Source organism: Schistocerca cancellata, chromosome 5, assembly GCF_023864275.1.
Source record: "Schistocerca cancellata isolate TAMUIC-IGC-003103 chromosome 5, iqSchCanc2.1, whole genome shotgun sequence".
Taxonomy (NCBI): Eukaryota; Metazoa; Arthropoda; class Insecta; order Orthoptera; family Acrididae; genus Schistocerca; species Schistocerca cancellata.
The window spans coordinates 222,130,966-222,140,769 of record NC_064630.1 but is presented as its reverse complement, the minus strand read 5'-3'; the positions used below and the strand labels follow the sequence as shown (position 1 = coordinate 222,140,769).

At 45.4% G+C, this 9,804-nt stretch overlaps 1 non-coding gene across 1 annotated transcript; it reads right to left on the bottom strand.

The window, feature by feature from the left end:
* Positions 1-318: 318 nt before the first annotated feature.
* Positions 319-393, bottom strand: Trnas-cga (transfer RNA serine (anticodon CGA)). Its single transcript has one exon. It is a non-coding gene; the product is annotated as a tRNA-Ser (tRNA).
* Between the last annotated feature and the right edge of the window lie 9,411 nt (positions 394-9,804).

Genomic DNA, 9,804 nt, shown 5'->3' with positions numbered 1-9,804 from the left:
CAAACTTAATTTTAATGTTTTAAATTATATAAATTATGATGTTATATAAATTATAGCCCGAATTTTCGGAGCTCTTTTTAGGTGTCATTCCCTTCACATGCTCACCCCACCCCTAACTACCGAGAAAAATCAATATTTTTTGCCAAATAATAGTTCACGTACAAGGAGCCTTTATACATCATCACGGTATGTCAACTAACTTTTATTGAGTGCTGCAGTACATTTCTGAGTGACACATATGCGTGACACTTTTTCCAACGTAATCACTAAGCCTGTAGACAACTGTCGAGATGAAACTTGCTGGCAGATTAAAACTGTGTGCCGGACCGAGACTCGAACTCGGGACCTTTGCCTTTCGGGGGCAAGTGCTCTACCAACTGAGCTACCCAAGCACGACACACGCCCCGTCCTCACAGCTTTACTTCTGCCAGTACCTCGTCTCCTACCTTCCAAACTTTAAAGAAGCTCTCCTGTGAACCTTACAGAACTAGCACTCTTGAAAGAAAGGATACTGCGGAGACATGGCTTAGCCACAGCTTGGGGATGTTTCCAGAATGCGATTTTCACTCTGCAGCGGAGTGTGCGCTGATATGAAACTTCCTGGATGATTAAAACTATGTGCTGGACCGAGCTTCCGTAAAGTTTGGAAGGTAGGAGACGAGGTACTGTCTGAAGTAAAGCTGTGAGGACGGGGCTTGAGTCGTGTTTGGATAGCTCAGTTGGTAGAGCACTTGCCTGCGAAAGGCAAAGGTCCCGAGTTCGAGTGTCGGTCCGGCACACAGTTTTAATCTGCCAGGAAGTTTCATATCAGCACACACTCCACTGCAGAGTGAAAATATCATTCTGGAAAATGTCGAGATGTTCTACTAATCATTCAACTGCTCGAAGATCCACCTAATGGTAGAGAGCCATTCAAGCTCCACTGTGTGAACATCCTTTTCGTTGGAAAAACTTTTCTCCGCATATGTTCTTGTCAGTTTGCCGGAAAGACCGAAATCGCATAGTACAAGGTCTCGACTCCCCGATCGACATCACCCACGTCTGCACAGTCTTCGTCAAATTATTGGCCCCATTTCTGCCCAGAAGAATAGTACTGCTCTGCGTACTGTAACTTGGGAGTACGTTTCCAGCTGCTGCAACGTATCACTCATGCACATTAATGCTTCTTTTATTCGTACCGCTGCAGAAATGTGTCTGCTGTAGAGCCCGAACAAGTGTCTACTTGTAAGAATGCGAATTCTGGTTGTGTAATGGTCTTAGCGCGGGACGACATATATAACTTACGTTCTCAAATCGCTATGTATATACCAAATCTGTTTGAAATTACCTCAAATGTTCCTGTGATATATGTCACAACTTCCCCACCCCCATGCCCATAAGAGGGTGTTACAGTTATGTTAAATATCACATTACATATCTCAGATAGTATGCCACATGTGCTCTACGTTCAGTTGGCATTACCTCATGCATGTTACATTTATGCTTAAATGCCACCCTTTCTATCCATTACTCCATCATTGAGGAACCCTAGGAATTTGCTTGTCTCACAGAAACTTTTTTCAGTTAGTGTGCATTGAGTGTGGTTGAAATAGTTCCATGCATTCCAGAATTATGCCTAACATATTAACCATTCCCACCAGCACCGTCACCTCCAGGAGTTAAATGTCCTTAGGACTGCCACCGTGCTTACAGAAACTTCAGAAAATTTGTTTTAAAGCCTAATGTAGTTCATGGTTGATACCTTTTACATACCACCCCCTTCACATCGCCACCTGACGCCCAGGTGTGTTGTAATATCTTCCTGCAACTTTATTTATTCAAATATTAAGTCATATTGTGTTAAATTTGGTTCAGACTGCTACAATCGTACCTGTGTTATGCTTCCATGTCGCTACTTATACAGGCTTACAAAAAGAGATCCCAGGCATGTCTTATCCGTAATATTTCTGTCCTGTTATTACGTCTAACGTATATCGAGTCAGGTTCATATTGTTCCAAGTGATCTAGTGCTGCCGGCCGAAGTGGCCGTGCGGTTAAAGGCGCTGCAGTGTGGAACCGCAAGACCGCTACGGTCGCAGGTTCGAATCCTGCCTCGGGCATGGATGTTTGTGATGTCCTTAGTTTAGTCAGGTTTAACTAGTTCTAAGTTCTAGGGGACTAATGACCTCAGAAGTTGAGTCCCATAGTGCTCAGAGCCATGATCTAGTGCTGAAAACTATCCTCAACTCGCTTCACACACACACACACACACACACACACACACACATACACAAAATACTGTACACTGAAAGATGAGGAAGCCTTGGACATCGCAATCGTCAGATAAGATTTCTGTTAAAACACTTTCTTATTTCAGTAAGTAAACTGCAATGTAAATTTGTCCTTGGACTCAGTTGTGCTTCTCAGACTTTTTATTTTTATCGTGTCTTGACGCAACCCGTCACGAATTCCTCTCGTGTGCTAATTATTTCATCTCAGGGTAGCGCTTACAAACTGCGTCCTCAATTATTTCCTGGATATACTCCAATCTCTGTCTTCCCCTATACTTTCCGCCCTCTACAGTTCCCTCTAGTACCATGGAAGTTATTCCCTGATCTACATATACATCATACTCAGCAAGCCACCTAATGGTGTGTGGCGGAGGGTACCTTCGGTATCACTATCTGATCCACCCAATCCTGTTCCACTTGCGAATAGTGAGCGGGAAGAATGATTGTCGGTAAGCCTCTGTTTTGGCTCTAATTTCTCTATTTTCTTCTCGTGGTCAATGCGCAAGATGTATGTGGGGAGAAGTAATATGTTGTCCGACTCCTCCTAAAAAGTGCTGTCTCGAAATTTCAATAGTGAATCTCTCAGTGACGCACAACGCCTCTCTTGTAACGTCTGCCAGTGGAGTTTGTTTAGCATCTCCGTAACGCTCTCTCGCCATCTAAACGATCCCGTGACGAAATGCACCGTTCTTCTTTGGATTTTCTCTATCTCGTCTATCAGTTCTACCTGACAGAGATCCCAGATCGATGAACAATACTCAAGAATCGGGCGAAAAACCGCCTTATAAGCCACTTCTTTCGTGGAAGAGATACATTTCCTTAAGATTCTTCCGATGAATCTGAATCAGGTGTGTGATTTTCCCACTATCTGTTTTATATGGTCATTCCAATTAAGGCCGCTCTGGATAGTTACGCCTAAATATTTTACGGCAAACGCTGTCTCCAGCTGTTTGTTATAAATATTGTAGCAGTACAGTAATGGATTTCTTATCCTATATATGTGCAATATGTTACATTTATTTACGTTCAGGATCAACTGCCAGAGTGTGCACCACTCATCAATTCTCTGCAAGTCGTTGTGCAAATTCTTACTATCATCTGGCTTTGCTACTTTGGTACTGTCAACTACATCACCTGCGAATAGCCTTAAAGAGCATCCGACGCTTTCTACTAGATCATTTATGTATATTGAAAACAGCAACGGTCCTGTCACACTTCCCTGTGGTACTCCGGATACTACCTTTACATCTGTCGATTTAGTTCCGTTAAAAACAACGTGTTGAGTTCTATCTGCAAGAAAGTCTTGAATCTAATCGCGGGTCTGCTCCGATACTCCGTAATCTCGTATTTTTTCACTAAACGGCAATGCGGGACGGTATCAAATGCCTTATTGAAATCAAGGAACACGGAATCAACCTGAGCGCCGTTGTCCACTGCGCTGCGGATCTCATGGAGGATCAGAGCCAGCTGAGTTTCGCAGGATCTCTGTTTGCGCAATTCACGTTGATTTTTATAGAGGAGATGTTCATTTTCCAAAACCACCATAACTCTTGAGCATTAAACGTGTTCCATAATTCTACAACAGATTGACGTCAATGATATAGGTCTATAACTGTGTGGATCTCTCTTACGGCCTTTCTTAAAAACGGGAATGAACTAGGCTTTTTCCCTGTCGTTATCTACGATAAATTACTGCTAGAAGCGGAGCAAGTTCTTTTCCATAACCTTAATGGAATCTTATAGGTATCTCATCTGGTCCTGAAGCCTTTCCATTACTAAGCGATTGTAGCTGCTTTTCAATTCCGCGATCGGTTATCTCAATATCTGCCATTTCGATGTTCGTACGACGATTGAAAGGAGGTACAGTGTTACGATCTTCCGCCGTGAATCAACTTCGGAAGATCGATTACAGTATTTCGGCCTTCTCTCTGTTATCTTCCGTTTCGGTGCCGGCGTGTTCGCTGAGAGAATGAAAAGATGATATTGACCCACTTACTGATTTTACATACAATCAAAATCAGGTCGGTTGACAACATCTTACTTTCAAAATCACTGAACGCTTCTCTCATTTCCCTCCTTACGCTCGATTTCGCTTCATTCGGCTTTTATCAGCTAGGTTTTTACTTCTCTTGAATCTGAGACGAAGTGATGTTTGTTTACGTAGCGCTTTTCTGACACGGCTATTAAACCATGGTGGATCTTTCCCATCCCTTAAAATGTCATTCGGAACATACTTGTCTAGGGCGTATTGTTTTCCACATTTTCGACCTCATCACCGAATACTGGATGCTGACTGCTGAGATATTCTGATATTTGTATCCTGTCACTTACTGAGCGAATATATCTTTCTAACTTTCTTAAAATTCCTTGTAGGATTCATCGTCATAGATGCTGGCACAGCCTTATGATCACTGATACCTTCCTCTTCGTTAATTGATACAAGTTCAGGTCTGATTGTTGCCAGGAGGTCTAAGACGTTACCCTCTCCACTTGGTTCTCTAACTATCTGCTCAAAGTAATTTTCGGACAAGACATCCAGAGCAGTGCCACACGATTCCCTGTCTCTGGCACCAGTTTCGATGGCATAACACTCCCAATCTATTCCTGGCAAGGTGACGTCACCCCCTATTACAACGCATGATCTGGAAAATTGCTAATGATATTCTGCAAGTTCTGTCTTTAGCGCACTACAACTACATATCCTTATCCAGGTGGTCCGATGTCTTAACACTTGTCCTGTTACTTGGTCCCTTATCCTTGTCAGTGTTTTCGGTATGTTCCTTTCAAAAAAAAAAAAAAATGTTCAGATGTGTGTGAGATCTTATGGGACTTAAATGCTAAGGTCATCAGTCCCTAAGCTTACACACTACTTAACCTAAATTATCCTAAGGACAAACACACACACCCATGCCCGAGGGAGGACTCGAACCTCCGCCGGGACCAGCCGCACAGTCCACGACTACAGCGCCTTAGACCGCTTGGCGGTATGTTCCTCTCCTCGCCGGTCCTGTGGAGAACCTCATCATTCCTTATCTTATCAGTCCACCAAATTTTCATCATTCTTCTGTAGCACCACATCTCAGATGCTTCGAGTCTCTTCTTTTCCAGTTTTCTCATAGTCCATTTCTCACTCCCATACAGTTCTCTGCTCTAAACTTACGTTTTATGAATTTCTTCTTCAAATTAAGGGCTGTTTTTCATATTACTAGAATTCTCTTGGCCAGGGATGTCCTTTTAGCCACTCCTAGTTTTTTTATGTCCTCCTTGCTCTGTCCGTCATGGTTTATTTTGCTGCCTAGAGAACAGATTTCCATAACTTCGTCTACATCGTGATGTTAAGTTTGTTGTTAAATAGGGCAACATTCACGTGATCTGCCAGTTATTCAGTTGGGACACTCGTGTCTTTCTTGCAACCCAGATATGATTTTTACAATGTTTAGATTTTGTCAGTTCAGCACCCAAGCTCCCGAACATGACCAAACATCAGTCCTATTGCCTCCTATGTCATTCTGAGACCGTTGCCACCTTCTGATTATCATGTTGGCATGCCTTCATGTGATGTCTCCACCTGTGTGCCATGCTCTCATTATGTGAGCAATATATAAGGGATCACACCGCTTAAGTTTATCATTTGATAGTCTGAGAGAGATAGCCTGAATCGAAGCAATAGTCTAATGGGTACTGACTATGGACTGAGAGTAAACTGAAGAGAAATGAAAGTAATGAGAAGTAGTAGAAATAAGAGAGCTTGCGAACCATTTAATGAAACTTCATCGACATGACCTTTCGGAGCCACTCGTGTACCCTTGATGACTGCACAACACATAGCTTTCCACCTCACCTGGGCTCGTCAACACCGACACTGGACTGTTGATGACTGCAAACATGTTGCCTGGTCGGACGAGTCGCATTTCAAATTGTAGTTAGCGGATGGACGTGTACGTGTATGGAGACAACCTCATAAATCCATGGACCCCGTATGTCAGCAGTGGACTGTTGAAGTTCTTGGAGGCACTGTAATGGTGTAGCATGTGTGCTCGTGGAATGATATGGGTGTCCTGATACGTCTAAATACGACTCTGACAAGCGACACGTACGTAAGTATGCTGTCTCATCACCTGCATCCATTTATGTCCATTGTGCACTCCGACGGACTTCGGCAATTCCAGCAGGACGATACGATTCCCCACACATTCAGAATTACTACAGAGAGTGTAACAGTGAGTTTAAACACTTCCGCTGGCCATCAAATTCCCCAGACATCAACTTTATTGCTCATGTCTGGAATGCCTTGTCACGTGCTGTTCAGAAGAGATCTCCAGCCCCTTGTATTTTTACGGATTTCTGGACATCTCTGCGGGATTCATGGTGTCAGTTCCCTCCAAAACTTCTGCAGACATTAGTCGTGTCCATGTCTCGTTGTTTTACGGCACTTCTGGGTGCCCGCAGTTGCCCTACACGATATTAGGCAGGTGTACCAGTTTCTTTGGCTCTTCAGTGTTAATTAAGCAGTGTTGACTGGAATGCAGTCTTTGAAATTCTGAATAAAATGCAGTGAGGGAAGGATTATTTCCAACTTGTATAGAAACTAGACTGCTATTCTGCCCTGACCTGACAAAAGTCATGGCATAATTCCATACATCATGTTGGAACATACACTCCTGGAAATTGAAATAAGAACACCGTGAATTCATTGTCCCAGGAAGGGAAAACTTTATTGACACATTCCTGGGGTCAGATACATCACATGATCACACTGACAGAACCACAGGCACATAGACACAGGCAACAGAGCATGCACAATGTCGGCACTAGTACAGTGTATATCCACCTTTCGCAGCAATGCAGGCTGCTATTCTCCCATGGAGACGATCGTAGAGATGCTGGATGTAGTCCTGTGGAACGGCTTGCCATGCCATTTCCACCTGGCGCCTCAGTTGGACCAGCGTTCGTGCTGGACGTGCAGACGGCGTGAGACGACGCTTCATCCAGTCCCAAACATGCTCAATGGGGGACAGATCCGGAGATCTTGCTGGCCAGGGTAGTTGACTTACACCTTCTAGAGCACGTTGGGTGGCACGGGATACATGCGGACGTGCATTGTCCTGTTGGAACAGCAAGTTCCCTTGCCGGTCTAGGAATGGTAGAACGATGGGTTCGATGACGGTTTGGATGTACCGTGCACTATTCAGTGTCCCCTCGACGATCACCAGTGGTGTAGGCCAGTGTAGGAGATCGCTCCCCACACCATGATGCCGGGTGTTGGCCCTGTGTGCCTCGGTCGTATGCAGTCCTGATTGTGGCGCTCACCTGCACGGCGCCAAACACGCATACGACCATCATTGGAACCAAGGCAGAAGCGACTCTCATAGCTGAAGACGACACGTCTCCATTCGTCCCTCCATTCACGCCTGTCGCGACACCACTGGAGGCGGGCTGCACGATGTTGGGGCGTGAGCGGAAGACGGCCTAACGGTGTGTGGGACCGTAGCCCAGCTTCATGGAGACGGTTGCGAATGGTCCTCGCCGATACCCCAGGAGCAACAGTGTCCCTAATTTGCTGGGAAGTGGCGGTGCGGTCCCCTACGGCACTGCGTAGGATCCTACGGTCTTGGCGTGCATCCGTGCGTCGCTGCGGTCCGGTCCCAGGTCGACGGGCACGTGCACCTTCCGCCGACCACTGGCGACAACATCGATGTACTGTGGAGACCTCACGCCCCACGTGTTGAGCAATTCGTCGGTACGTCCACCCGGCCTCCCGCATGCCCACTATACGCCCTCGCTCAAAGTCCGTCAACTGCACATACGGTTCACGTCCACGCTGTCGCGGCATGCTACCAGTGTTAAAGACTGCGATGGAGCTCCGTATGCCACGGCAAACTGGCTGACACTGACGGCGGCGGTGCACAAATGCTGCGCAGCTAGCGCCATTCGACGGCCAACACCGCGGTTCCTGGTGTGTCCGCTGTGCCGTGCGTGTGATCATTGCTTGCACAGCCCTCTCGCAGTGTCCGGAGCAAGTATGGTGGATCTGACACACCGGTGTCAATGTGTTCTTTTTTCCATTTCCAGGAGTGTATTATGTCTGTTCAACTCAACAAGACTTCGGAAGTCCCCTGCAGAAATATTTAGCTGTGCTGCTTCTATAGCTGCCCATAATTGGGAAAGTGTTGCGGGTGCAGGATTTTGTCCAAGAACTGACTTCTCGATTACCTCCCACATACGCCCGATGCCATTCATGTCGGCAGATCTAGGTGATCAAATCGTTCTCTCGAATTGCACAGAATGTTTTTCAAATGGCCTCCAAGTAGCCGAAAGTAACATTTCCAGTCAGTGACACGGTCCATTCCATGCAAGCAGAGCCCACAGCTTTATGGAGCCACTACTACGTACCACTGTTCCTTGTTGACAGACTGGGTCCATGACTTCTTGACGGCAGCACTACATTCGAATCCTACTATCAGCTCTTACAAATTGTGGTCAGAGCTCATCCGACCACGACACCTTTTTCTGGTCGTCTAGGCTCCAACTGACATCGTCACGAGCCCAGGAGAGGCACCACAAGTGGTGTCATGCTGTTAGCAAAAGCACTTGCGTCAGTCGTCTGTTGCTATTGTCCATTAATGCCAAATTTGACCGCTTTGTCCTAATGGATACGTTCGTCGTACGACACAGCCCACATTGAATTCTTTGGCTATTTCTCGCAGTGTTGCTTATCTGTAAGTATAAAGAACTCTACACAAACGATGTTGCTCTCGGTCGTTAACTGAAGACAATGTCTGTGGTGAGAGGTAAGTAGTAGGGCAAAACTGGCGTCAGGGCGTTTTGTTAGAGCAGGTTGCCAACATCAGATGCGAGCATACATTCAGGGACAATGGTGACTTCAAGCCTTAATCTATTGTTCTGCTCCATTTCAACTCTTAACCTACTGTTTTCTTTTCACTGACAGGCATTTAACCTATTGTTCTACACCAGTTCATATCATATTAATTAATTAATTCCCCAACCTCACCCCATCATGGGTTTTTCCCCTCCCCCCCCCTCCCCCCACTTCGCCGGTTCTATGCCACTTTTTGAATGTTGTCCACTTCTGATTGGGGCTTCCACGGCACTTTTTGAAATTCACTCGCTTTTTAATGGGAGAATTAATGCAATTTTTTCTCTGGGAACTCCACCCCTCAGTACCATCATGAAACACTGATTGATCGCTTAAACATATCTGATGAAAAACAAAATCTCCTGATCACACTCCCTCCCCTTGACTTATGACCCACTTCTGTCCTTCTGTAAAACTCTTGAACAAGCCAAAACCCTGGAACATTTAAAATTCAGTTTCGCTACCAATCTGCCTGTTCCCTTCATTTCTGATAATCTGTCCTGCGAAATCCTCTCTTCTCCATGCACCACTTAGATTTCAATAGGAAATCTCTTGATACACCCCTGTGGTACTTTCCTCCCTGCAGCTCAATTGCGATATCGAAATCTGGGCACACCATGCATATTTTTAATCAATTCGGTCGTGAACACCCTCTGC